Below are 13,489 nucleotides of genomic sequence, written 5' to 3'. Positions count from 1 at the left end.
CTTTTGCTTTGATGACTGCTTTGCACACTCTTGGCATTCTCTTGATGAGCTTCAAGAGGGAGTCACCGGGAAAGGTTTTCACTTCACAGGTGTGCCCTGTCAGGTTTAATAAGTGGGATTTCTTGCCTTATAAATGGGGATGGGACCATCAGTTGTGTTGTGCAGAAGTCAGGTGGATACACAGCTGACAGTCCTACTGAATAGACTGTTAGAACTTGTATTATGGTGAGAAAAAAGCAGCTGAGTAAAGAAAAATGAGTGGCCATCATTACTTTAAAAAATGAAGGTCAGTCAGTCCGAAAAATTGGGCAAACTTTGAAAGTGTCCCCAAGTGCAGTTGCAAAAACCATCAAGCGCTACAAAGAAACTTGCTCACATGAGGACCGCTCCAGGAAAGAAAGACCAAGAGTCACATCAGCTTCTGAGGATAAGTTTATCTGAGTCACCAGCCTCAGAAATCGCAGGTTAACAGCGGCTCAGATTAGAGACCAGGTCAATGCCACACAGAGTTCTAGCAGCAGACACATCTCTACAACAACTGTTATCAGGAGACTTTGTGCAGCAGGCCTTCAGCTGCTAGGAAACCACTGCTAAGGACAGGTAACAAGCAGAAGAAATTTGTTTGGGCTAAAGAACACAAGGAATGGACATTAGACCAGTGGAAATCTGTGCTTTGGTCTGATGAGTCCAAATTTGAGATCTTGGTTCCAACCACCGTGTTTTTGTGCGACACAGAAAAGGTGAACGGATGGACTCTACATGCCTGGTTCCCACCGTGAAGCATGCAGGAGGAGGTGTGATGGTGTGGGGGTGCTTTGCTGGTGACACTGTTGGGGATTTATTCAAAATTGAAGGCATACTGAACCAGCATGGCTACCACAGCATCTGCAGCGGCATGCTATTCCATCTGGTTTGCGTTTAGTTGGACCATCATTTATTTTTCAACAGGACAATGACCCCAAACACACCTCCAGGCTGTGTAAAGGCTATTTGACCAAGAAAGAGAGTGATGGGGTGCCACGCCAGTTGACCTGGTCTCCACAGTCACCAGACCTGAACCCAGTCGAGATGGTTTGGGGTGACCTGGACCGCAGAGTGAAGGCAAAAGAGCCAACAAGTGTTAAGCATCTCTGGGAGCTCCTTCGAGATTGTTGGAAGACCATTTCCGGTGACTACCTCTTGAAGCTCTTCAAGAGAATGCCAAGAGTGTGCAAAGCAGTCATCAAAGCAAAAAGTGGCTACTTTGAAGAACCTAGAATATAAGACATATTTTCAGTTGTTTCACACTTTTTTGTTAAGTATATAATTCCACATGTGTTAATTCATAGTTTTGATGCCTTCAGTGTGAATGTACAATTTTCATAGTCATGAAAATACAGAAAAATCTTTAAATGAGAAGGTGTGTCCAAACTTTTGGTCTGTACTGTAGGTTGAAGTCTCCCCTCCAAGGGAAAGCTTAACAACTTAAACACTTTCGGTGCATTCTTAAATGATCTTTTCCCTTCTCAACCGACCATGATGGTCATCACATCCTCTCCCTCCTGATGGGGAGACACTTTCTTTCTGCTCCACGGAAACATTGGTTAATCACTACTGCCTTCCGACTGACAAAGATCCTTGATTCGTGCACAGTATGAGTCCGGCCTGCCTCAACTGTTCCACTGACTCATCCCCCTCTTCGGAGAAGTCACGTACGGTACTAGATGAAAGGAGGAGGGCCCGTGTCTGCAACCCTCCGGACACTTGATATACGTATATCTTTGTATGTGTCCTACCCAATCTTCGATCACCTGCCGCGACTGATACTAATAGTGTTCAGTCTCCTAAGAATCTTTGTCAGAATTTAAGGGAGACTCATACAATATTCACTTGTCAATGCGAGGTGCTATTGTTTTAAAAGTAATCAATATCAGACCCCTAATGGGACTACATCCCTATAGTCTCACCTTTGACTATATCCAACCAAGACGTCCGGAGAAACTGCAAGCAACCACGCACCACGTGAAAACCACGCCAAATGGTCAGTATCACTAGTAAAGAACTCGTGCACTTACCATGTTTTTTGTGGGGGATGATCAGTCCCAATTCCAGTGGGGGAGGCCGAAAACAAGTCACTCTTTTTGGACGTCTAGAGGTGGTGGGGCATCCCTTGTTAGGGGTCCCTGTTCGGGCACCAGCTGTTGAGGGGAAGGCAACAACGACCCTTCATGGTTGACCAAGTGAGTGTGAAATTTCTATGTTACAAGGTTGATTGCGCAATTCAACAGGAAACCAGACGGAGACAGAGCTCTGTATGGGAGGATTCGGAGAATCTCTAACCCCGTTTATTCTACTTAGTATTATATATTGTTTTGAATATATCAATAGTCAATCACCTACAGCCATGCTACATGCTTAAGCCAATGTTAGTGCAATTATTACGGAAACACACATATGGTCATATTATCGTGAGTCTGGCGCGTGATGGAAAGTTACACATCCCGGTCCAAACTAGTCAGAACAGGAACAGAGTGTAGCCACAGAATGTTCTGTGAAAAGAATGTATGCTATGCAAGGAGTATAATAACATGATTTTAGAAGAAAGCAACAAAAATGGAGAAACTATAGCATGGATATCAATATGTCCTTTACAATTATAATCTACTGTACAGTCTAGATTCTCCACTTGTGCTACATGTACTTCAAGTAGTACTCACAATCTAACCAGAGACAGAGTTTTTTGTTACTTACAGAATGATGACCTTATGTGAACCATTAAAACCGAAATTGCCTTAAATATCTATTAAAAACCTTAGAAAAGGTGAGAACAACACTAAGAAAAACATACACCAAAAAGTGTTAAAATAACAATCCATTGTCTAGAGTGACCAAAAACCAACCCATAATAATCACCTAAAGGGGGACAGTAGAAACAAAATCATTGAAGTCAAAGAACTATAAATCCCAAGAGTACATACATAGGGCATCAAAGTAAGGGCCAGCTTAATAATTGAAGTGATAGCCCTCTAACTAGTCAACCTATTGTAACCCTAGAAGACCCTAAACTGCTGGTCCCTACCTTTCCGGCACCCTAAATATCAATATGGCACCCCACTCTACAATGGGTTTCCCTGCTAGGACTCCGTAATACAATCCCTGGTCACCAATCATATATATCAAACAGGGTATGCCCATACCCAGGAGATACTCAATCTAAGTCAGTGTTCTGAAAACCGATGATCTCCTTAAAAATGAACCCCTGTTCCTCGAATCATCACAATTCAGGCAGTGTCCCTAGGTTATTTTTATGTAGAATATACTGAGTTTAGTAATAGTGACCAAAATTGTATTGCCATAAAATTCTACATTGCAAGTAAACGACAACGTAAGTAGTTAGTATTGAAGCTGTAGGTAAAGCCAATGCACTACTATTACTGTTCTACTATTCCTAAAATCTTGAAAATTTCTTTCATAACTTCAGATGTAAATATATTATAGCTAATTATAAGTATCCTATTTCTGACAAGCATTAGCTCATATTTAGGTGCTACATTTAAGCTTTTTATCACACTCATCCAGTGAACTCTTTGAGCGTAGCAGCCATAAGTGTACTGTTATAGCTTAGTCTGAGAAAGAAAGGAGCCCTGCCGTCAGCTGTAAACGTCTATTTGAGGAGAGCATCAAGATGTGGTCAAGTGCGAAAACGCTATGTGAAGATAGCTTTAGATATGCTAAATGACTCATGAGTAGTAGAGATGAGCAGATCTTTTGAAACTTGAATTTGCTGACTTCACAGACTTTTCCTCAAAAATGTATTTTGCAGAAAATAAATTTGAGCAAATCTCAATACTGTAAAGCTTGTAATTGCTAAGAAGAGAAAAAGAATCTTTCTGACCATAAGAGCTTACACTTTACAGGTGAGAGAGAGGATCCGTGTGACCAAAAGAGCTTACATTCTACAGAAGAAAGAGAGAGAGGACCATACTGACCATAAGAACTTACACTCTACAGGAGAGAGAGACAAAAGAGCTGAAATTCTACAGAATAGAAAGAAAGGACCCCACTAATCCTAAGAACCTTCACTCTACAGGAGATGTAAGACCCCGCTGACCATAAGAGCTTAAACTCTACAGGAGAAAGATATTTACCCAGCAACTCTGGAGATGGAAAGTTCTCTGCCATACAATCTTTTACCTGCAGGGAATTATGGTAGGCCCCGCAAAATTATGTTAGTCTCTGATCCTTCAGCAGTGTTGGAAATATTGCCTTACAAGTTTTTTTTGTCTTTTCCAAACCATGAACCAAATCTCAAATCATTCGAATTCACTTGAAATCGCCCAATCTCCCTCTCCCAATCTGCCTCTCATCTACTTTCTCTAACTTCTTCATTCCGTCTCTCACAGTTTACGAATTCTCCTACCCATGAAGACGGGAACACTCTGGACCTGTTTTTTTCCAGTCTCTGCTTGCTGGATGACTTTACCAACTTCCCTCTCCCGCTCTCGGACCACAACCTTCTCTCCTTCTCTGTTAAGAATTGTCTCCTCACCCGGGACACCCCCACTTACCACACTTATAGGAATACACGTACCATTAATACCCAGCAGCTTATGGACAATCTCCACACATCTTTAGCCCCCATCTCCTCCTTCTCCTGTCCAGACTTGGCATTGTCACACTACAACAATACACTGAAGAGCGCCCTAGATGAAGCAGCTCCTTCTACTCGCAGAAAGATCCGACACAGACAACGGCAGCCCTGGCACACGATGCAAACACGCTTTCTTCAACGTTGCTCGAGGTGTGCTGAGCGTCAGTGGAGAAAATCTCTTTTAGCAGAGGACTTCATCCACTATAAATTCATGCTCAAAACCTATAACTCTGCCCTTCATCTGGCCAAACAATCCTACTTCACCACCCTCATCACTTCAATGTCCAACAACCCAAAACGACTTTTCGAAACCTTAAACTCCCTCTTGAAACCTAAAGCACAGGCCCCCACCACCAACCTCAGCAGTGAGGATCTGGCCACTTATTTCTTGGAAAAAATCAACCACATCCATCAGGACATCTCAGCCCAATCTCCTCAGTGCCTGGATCCCCTTCCCTACTGCACTTCAAGCTCACTAGCCATCTTTGAGCCTGTCACAGAAGAAGAGGTTACCCAGCTCCTCGCTTCTTCTCGGCCTACAACCTGCAACAGTGACCCCATTCCTTCACATCTCCTGCAGTCCCTCTCACCGGTGGTCACCACTCACCTGACTAAAATATTTAACCTCTCTCTTTCGTCAGGTATCTTTCCCTCATCATTTAAACATGCCATCATAACCCCTTTACTTAAAAAGCCATCCCTGGACCAGAACTGCACTGCTAACTATAGACCTGTCTCTAATCTTCCCTTCATCTCTAAACTCCTGGAATGCTTGGTCCACTCCCGTCTAATCCGCTATCTCTCAGATAACTCTCTCCTCGACCCTCTACAATCTGGTTTCCGCTCCTTACACTCCACTGAAACTGCCCTCACTAAAGTCTCTAACGATCTACTAACAGCCAAATCCAAAGGTCACTGCTCCCTGCTGATTCTCCTGGATCTCTCTGCAGCATTTGACACTGTGGATCACCAGCTCCTCCTCACTATGCTCCGCTCTATAGGCCTCAAGGAAACCGTTCTGTCCTGGTTCTCCTCCTACCTCTCTGACCGCTCCTTCACTGTATCTTTTGCCGGCTCCTCTTCCCCTCCTCATCCCCTTACTATCGGGGTTCCTCAGGGCTCAGTCCTAGGCCCCCTCCTCTTCTCTCTATACACTGCCCCTATTGGACAAACAATCAGCAGATTTGGGTTCCAGTATCATCTCTATGCTGACGACACCCAACTATACACTTCTTCCCCTGACATCACCCCTACCCTAATACAAAACACCAAGGATTGTTTATCTGCTGTGTCTAGCATCATGTCCTCCCTCTATCTCAAATTGAATCTCTCCAAAACTGAACTTCTTGTGTTTCCCCCCTCTAGTAACCTAACTCTACCTAATATCGAAATTACCTTGGAGGGGTCAACCATAACTCCCAAGCAGCACGCCCGCTGCCTTGGGGTCATATTCGACACTAACCTTTCCTTTACTCCCTATATCCGATCACTCACTCGCTCTTGTCACCTGCATCTTAAAAACATCTCCAGAATCCGACCTTTTCTCACTTTGGAAACTGCTAAAACTCTTACTGTCGCTCTTATTCACTCTCGTCTGGACTACTGCAACTCTCTTCTGATCGTTCTCCCTCTTACCAAAATTTCCCCTCTCCAATCTGTCCTGAATGCGGCAGCCAGGGTCGTATTTATGTCCAGCCGCTTCACCGATGCCTCCACCTTGTGCCAGTCATTACACTGGTTACCCATTCACTACAGGGTCCAATATAAACTCATTGCTCTCACCCACAAAGCTCTCTACAGTTCTGCACCACCTTATATCTCCTCTCTCATCTCAGTCTATCGTCCTATACGTGCCCTCCGTTCCACAAATGACCTAAGGCTAACATCCCCCATAATCCGAACCTCACACCTCCGTCTCCAAGACTTCTCTCGTGCTGCACCAGTTCTCTGGAATGCTCTACCCCAGATGATCCGATTGATGCCTAGCCCCGATGTCTTCAAGCGCGCTTTAAAAACCCATCTCTTTAAACAAGCCTACCACCTCAACTACTCAGTAAACTAACTTTCCCCTGTTCCCTCCTAAATACTATTCAGAATCTGCACCCTACTGTTCATCTGTTTCTACACCCTCCATGCACTCGATAACTGCACTCGGTAATTGAGTATTGCACTTTAACATACAGGCTGATGACCGGATAATACAGCTTTATATGATAATCCCGACTTATTATAATTGCCAGACCTGAAATAACAAGCACTTTCCACCTATTGTGTCCCCCATTTCCATGTAGATTGTAAGCTTGCGAGCAGGGACCTCACTCCTGATGTAACTGTTAAACTGTCTCACCTTGTATTGAATTTATTGTTTGTACATGTCCCCGCTTAATTGTCAAGTGCTGCGGAATATGTTGGCGCTATATAAATAAAAATTATTATTATTATTATTAAATCGCGAATTTTGGGAAATTCGACTTAAACTCGATCCTCCGCGGATTGATTCACTCATCTCTAATATGTACCTAAACTCTTAAAAACATTATAGAACTGGAGTGATCAGTTCCCAGTGCTGGATATCTGACAAGTACTCCCCTTTTTGTTTAATATGTGTATCTAGCGGGGACATGTAGGAAATCTGTCAGGAGACTTCTTGTATTTGCTTGCTTTGATATTGATTTACAGATCTTTCAATGTGCTAGAATAAAAAGAATACTTACACATAAGGCATAGTGAAAGCGCAATTTTACTATTTTAAAAAAAATCATACAGAAGTGTTGATTTTATACTTATTTTCAACAGCGATTACCGAAATTTAATAACCATGAGATTTATGGTAGTCATTTTAATTGATTTTGAATTTTTTGTATTTCATTCATTCTGCAGCTGTAAAGGACCAGCCACCACATGAACCTTCTCATGTTGATAGGCGTTAACTGCTCTCTTGCGTCTTCTTATACATCCTTGACGGCAACGAGAGATGGCATTGCCCTCCTTGCACACCACAAGCTTACACTGAATATATACATTGGAATGTTTCTTTAAAAAGGTGAATGCATTAAATCCAAAGCGGACTATGTTCTTTGATGGCGACTGGTAGAAAATGTAATCCAGAACTTTGCTACACCTGAAATAAAATGGAACATCATTAATGTTTATTATGATAGACAAAAACGAAATAGACTTTATCTTTGAGATAACCATGAGTGAAAACATGACATTGGTAGTGTAATAAAAGATTAGGGGCACAATCCCTGTAATAGGAAAGACGATGATCCAGCTCCACAGACTGCAATAGTAAAAATGTCTTTTATTTAGAATTTTTTAAAAATATCCCGATGGCGATAATGTAACTCCAGCTGGTAGAAGAACAATACTAGAAGGGAAACACAGGGGCACCAAGGAGGGGTGCGCTATCAGACGTGGTGGACACTTATTCATACTAAGTTTAAGAGCGCTCTTCGCTCGAAATGCGTCTGGTAGTGCACCCCTCCTTGGTGCCCCTGTGTTTCCCTTCTAGTATTGTTCTCTACCAGCTGGAGTTACATTATCACCATCTGGATATTTTTTAAAAATTGTAAATAAAAGACATATATTTTTACTATTGGAGTCTATGGAGCTGGATCATCGTCTTTCCTGTTACCTGTCTACTGAGCGCAAGCAGCAGCGCTGATCACGGATCCCGGAGACACCCAGCTAGTTCATGGAGGTGAGCTGTTTTTTTTTTCTTTTCCCCGCACAATCCCTGTAGCATATGTTTTAAAGAAAGGAGCCCCCCTACACCACCCCAAGAATAGAAACCCCACTGATAACGCAGCAATAACTCTCTGAGTACAGATATTGTGGTAGATGTTGGGTGGGTTTACAACACCCAACCTGCTGCATTATTTCACTGCCAATTGGCTACTTGTTTGCTGATTGGAGGTGGTTCAATAGCATGTTTAGACAAGTGACACATTTCATATGCACAAAGAACTATCAGGAATAAAATGTTCTGTGAGTATAAGCTGACATTGTTCTTGACAGCACAGTTCGTGCTTTGATGATGTTCTGCAGAGAAAAATGACCTTTTAAGGAAATCAAAGTTTCATTTCACCTGATGAACAAGTGTTTTGCTCATTTGTGGGGTGATCAGCACCTTGTTTACAATTTATAGCGTAAATACACCTTTACTTGTATTCTTATGTAAAATCACAGATAACACACAGTGATAACCCTAGTAATAGCCTGCAACTACCTGTCAGACAGAAAGAATAGTTTGCTGCTAGTTACTACAGAATTCATTTTGCTGGTCATTACGTTTATATAGACCCATTGCTGGGTGTCCAGTGTGAACATGCTCCTACACTTTGCATTATACAAACTTATACTCCAGTTAATTTCTTTTGATTTTGTTTTAGGTTCTTGCACCCAGTGCATGCAAGAATGTGGCCTCCCTTTCTTTTAGCTAGTCATTACGACTATATAGCTTCCCATTGCCTGGAGCCCCTGTCCTGCTAAGTCTTTATTCACATTGAGGTCATTTTTCACACATGGCAAGGTTTCAATTCTAGAGGTTAGGACCATCCCGATTAGGAACACCTTGGATATGGTTGGATGGCTTTTATGATTTTTTTGATCAAAGATAGTGTTTACTAAATACCCTATGTTATTTATATGCACTATTGCTTTTCATTTACTTATAGCAGGATATATGTCCATTTTTCTTCTATCTTAGTGCTCAGTTTGCTGTTGCCTACTCATATGCTCCATTGTCAGCGTAATTTTACACTGATGGTGTTCACATACATAGAGGAAATCTGTGCTGTCAGCACTAGTTCCATGATACCTAGTGTGTCTCTCCTATGTAGTTTTAAGTTTGCATAAAGAACCAGTATGTTTTGATTAAATTTTGCACAGGGATCTCCCACGATTGCTCAAGTTCTAGCTTAAATGAAAAACATATAATAAGACATGATTACAAAATTATAAAAAAGGAATATAACTTTACCCATTGCGAATAATATAAAAAATATTTCTTGTGAAGTCAAACTTGTCAGGGGATGCCACACAAGTGTCTACAAATAGGACCAGTGTTGGGTCAGATGTATGTAAGGTGGCTTGCAGGTATAAATGCTGATTTAGCTCCACATAGTATGGATGTTGATTTACTGGATAGATATAATTTGACGACTTAAAGAATATCAGGTCAGCAGAATACTGGCCATATTGGATTATTGTGCTCTTTATGAAGTCGTTTGCAGTGTACATGCCTTCCACAAGAGTGTTTTGGTAGAACCGACATATAAGAGTTAGGTCTAATTTTTTTCTGTAAATGACGATGGTGTTGGCTGAATTGGTGATCAAGCTGTTTGTATAACTTATTAAGTCATTTTCCTCCTGTAAGAAAGAAAGCAAACTGTTGGAAAAAAGCAATTACATAGACAGAGATTACTTCTGGTCTTCTTACGATGATGTCTTTTATAAAATGAATACGACATAGATAGGTAAGGCATCAGAATGAAATGGTTAGAATTAAAGATGAGCTAATATATTTGAGTGGAATTTAATTCTACTCGAATATTACAAAAACCTACATTCGCCAAAATGTGGATTTTTTTTTTGTAATTCGTATCTTCACGGATTCAGCAAAATGGTGGCTGGTTGGCCAGCATTTTGTAAAACCGTTAAAGTCCATTAACAGTTCAAGAAGTTTAAAAAAATACATATATTCAAGTTACAACTCATCTCTCAGGCCCCTATGCTCTTCATCATTCCCGGTCTTGTCCTTAGCTCATATTCTTATCACTGCTGCAAGGGGCTGAATCCTCGTGACCTTATATGCATTGCGTAGAAATGTGGAGATTATAATTTTTTTGCTTGTTTGTTTTTTTTTTTTACATTTTATGCTTATTACGCTCTAAAGTGCTTAATAAGAGACATTTAATTTGTGGAGAATAACTTTTGGCTTGCAGCAGGGGTAAGAAGACATGACTCTGAAGACTGGATGGTAGCAGAGAGGTTGGACAGTGAAAGGTAAGTATACATAATAAGAGACATTTAGTTGTAGAATACATTTACTGCAAATCTAATTTCCCAGGAAATTCTTCACAATTTGGCAAATTTGAATTTTGACACATTCACTTATCTCTAGTTCGAATACTTCAAGTCCCTAGGTCTACCAAATTAAACATTGTGTACTAATTTTGTATCATTCAGTGGCACATTAGGAAGGCTGTTGTCATCCAGCACAGTAACTAATTTTTAAAAGAAAGACAATAAAATAATTTTTGGCATCTTCTATGGTACTTCCCATATATTTAGAAGGTCCATGATGTCACAGAATACTAATTAAGGTTTACTATTACTAATATTACATTTACACTTATGTAAAATGATAGGTACCATATTGAGAATGTGTCTTTTACGTCACTGCCTAACAAATATTGCAGATAGTATACAGATGTATTGGTGCTATTTTCTTAAGTCTCTGACAGTGGTGCAATCCTTTGTGCCCTGTGGTTGGTCCCCGATAGATATATTTTCATACCTGTTTTACTGTTAGACATCCATCATAAGGAACGTGAAACTCCAGCCAATTTGCTATAACTTGAGGACGACACTGAGGATCATTCAAAAATACATTATTTGAAGAATATCCCAATGATAGAAGATACCAAGGTGAGATTCGTACTCTCATGTAGTTTGAATAGCATGAGAGTTCGACTGTAAAGAAAATTGCAAAAAAATATTTTTTTTAGAACTTGCAATCTGACAATGTGGTTACACAAAGAAATCTAAAGACAAGTTGCAAGGTTTAAGAAAGTATTAGAATATACCTAACTGTTTAATATGTGCACATACATTGTGAGGTTATACAGTCCATAATTTAAACTGCATTAACAACACCTACAATGGAGGCTTTGCTGATTAAGTGTACAGATGTCAGAAAAGGGTTAGTCCACAGTTCAGGACCCAGTCCTTTATCTTCCCTTATTCAGACACTGAGGTCAACTTTGACACATGGTAATGTTTTTAACACTAGACATTGTTACACTATCCCGAATGGGTTTACCTGTCATGGGTGTGTCAGGTTTGACAGACAGTCATACAGGGTCCAACTGTAGAAGGTCACTGCGTTTGGCCTTGCAAACATCTTCCTGATGCTTTCATGATCCCTCCCTCTTTAAGACCCAGTGATGATTCTGACCTTCTGCTGCTAATTACCACACCTTTGCTGTATGCTTAAATACACTCAATTTCTAAAGAGAGTTGTGGTGATAGAGTGTTGTCTTCTATTCAGGCTTGGAACTCTAGTAGTCTGCTAAAATTTTCTTGGAGTTCCTTCATGGATTGTTGTCTTGTTTTCCCTAGTGTCATATTTAAGCTAAGTGTATTCCCTTGTTTGTTTCCCTTGTGTGTACTTTAGTTTGTAGTGGGGCTGACTAGTGCTCACCCCTCCCCCTCCTTACCTAAGGCTTAACTTTAGGGTCAGCTAGGGCCAGGTTTCCTGCTCAGCGATAAGTGCAGAACCTATGTAGGGTCCATTGGGGAGTCAGGGTTTGTCGTTTGAGCTGTTTAGGGATCTCCACTCCCCCTTTCCCCACTTGTAGGGCACCCTTCCCTTTTCCTGCCGTTAAATGTTCTCCCCATATCCAGCGTGACATCACCTTGCCGTGGTGGGATAGCTTCCATGCTATTTTTGATTAAAAACAGTGTTACTAAGAACCATATTTTATTTATATGCACCTTTGCTTTTTATTTATTTACAGCAGAGTTTATGCTCCTTTTGCTTCTTTTAGTTTTTTTCCTGATTTATGGCCATTGTCAACATGTGTTTATGTGCTGCATATATACCAACTTAGGCTATGTGCCCACGATGCAGAAATGCTCAGGATTTTTTCCTGAGCGTTTCTGCATCTCCCTGGCAGAAAAAAATGCACGCGGATTGTACATGCGTTTTCCTGCCAGGGACATGCGGAAATGAAGCGTTCTTCACTTGCATTTCCACATGCGGGTTGACAAGCGCTTTCCAATCGATTTTAGCATCACTTGGAAAGTGCTTGTCAACTTGGTCACACTATATAAATCCATGCTAACAGCATGGATTTATATAGTGTGATCCGAGAGAATGTCAAAAAATCAAAAATAAATCTATACTTAAATTCTGATGGCCCCGGTGTCTTGTTTCCCTCTGTCCCGGCTGCCGGCAGTGCTACACTGAAGGACCTGCCGACGTCAGTGTCGCGTGACCCGTCACATGACTATGACGTCAGCACAGGTCCTTCAGTACATCGCGAACTGTCGGCATACGAGGAGGAGAGCATAGGGGGCCGCCAGAAGGTAAGTATATATTTATTTTTTTTTTAGTATTTTTTTTACAGTTTTCTATGGTACCCGGGTCCGGAGGAGAGTCTCCCCTCCTCTAGACCAGGGTACCATCCGCACATTAGAACGCATGGAATGCGCATCTACATAAACAGTGATGCATAATCCATGTGATCTAATGCAAGTCAATGGTGGCGAAAACGCAGCACTTCTGCAAAATAATTGGTAGTGCTGCATTTTTTTCCGCAATGATAATCCGCAGCGTAAATTTCCGCAGCATGTGCACAGCACATGCGGATTATCATTGGGGAACATGGCAGGCCTTCTACCAAGCGTTTTTTAAGCATTTCTGCAGCGTTTTTGCTGCTGTGGAAACGCTTAAAAAATGCATCGTGGGCACACAGCCTTAAACCAAGCTCAAATTTTGTTTTGTTTTTTTGTTTTTTGGATGTCAGAAAAAACAGTATTGTTATAAACTGGTTTTAATTATTGTCATTCTTTGTGCACAATTAGTGATGCATGTACAGTAAAAAATAAAGTCACAGTACTGCTAATGAT

Source organism: Phyllobates terribilis, unplaced genomic scaffold (assembly GCF_046119375.1).
Source record: "Phyllobates terribilis strain yellow unplaced genomic scaffold, ASM4611937v1 Scaffold_5__5_contigs__length_657084704, whole genome shotgun sequence".
NCBI classification, from domain to species: domain Eukaryota; kingdom Metazoa; phylum Chordata; class Amphibia; order Anura; family Dendrobatidae; genus Phyllobates; species Phyllobates terribilis.
This window is presented reverse-complemented; position numbering follows the sequence as displayed.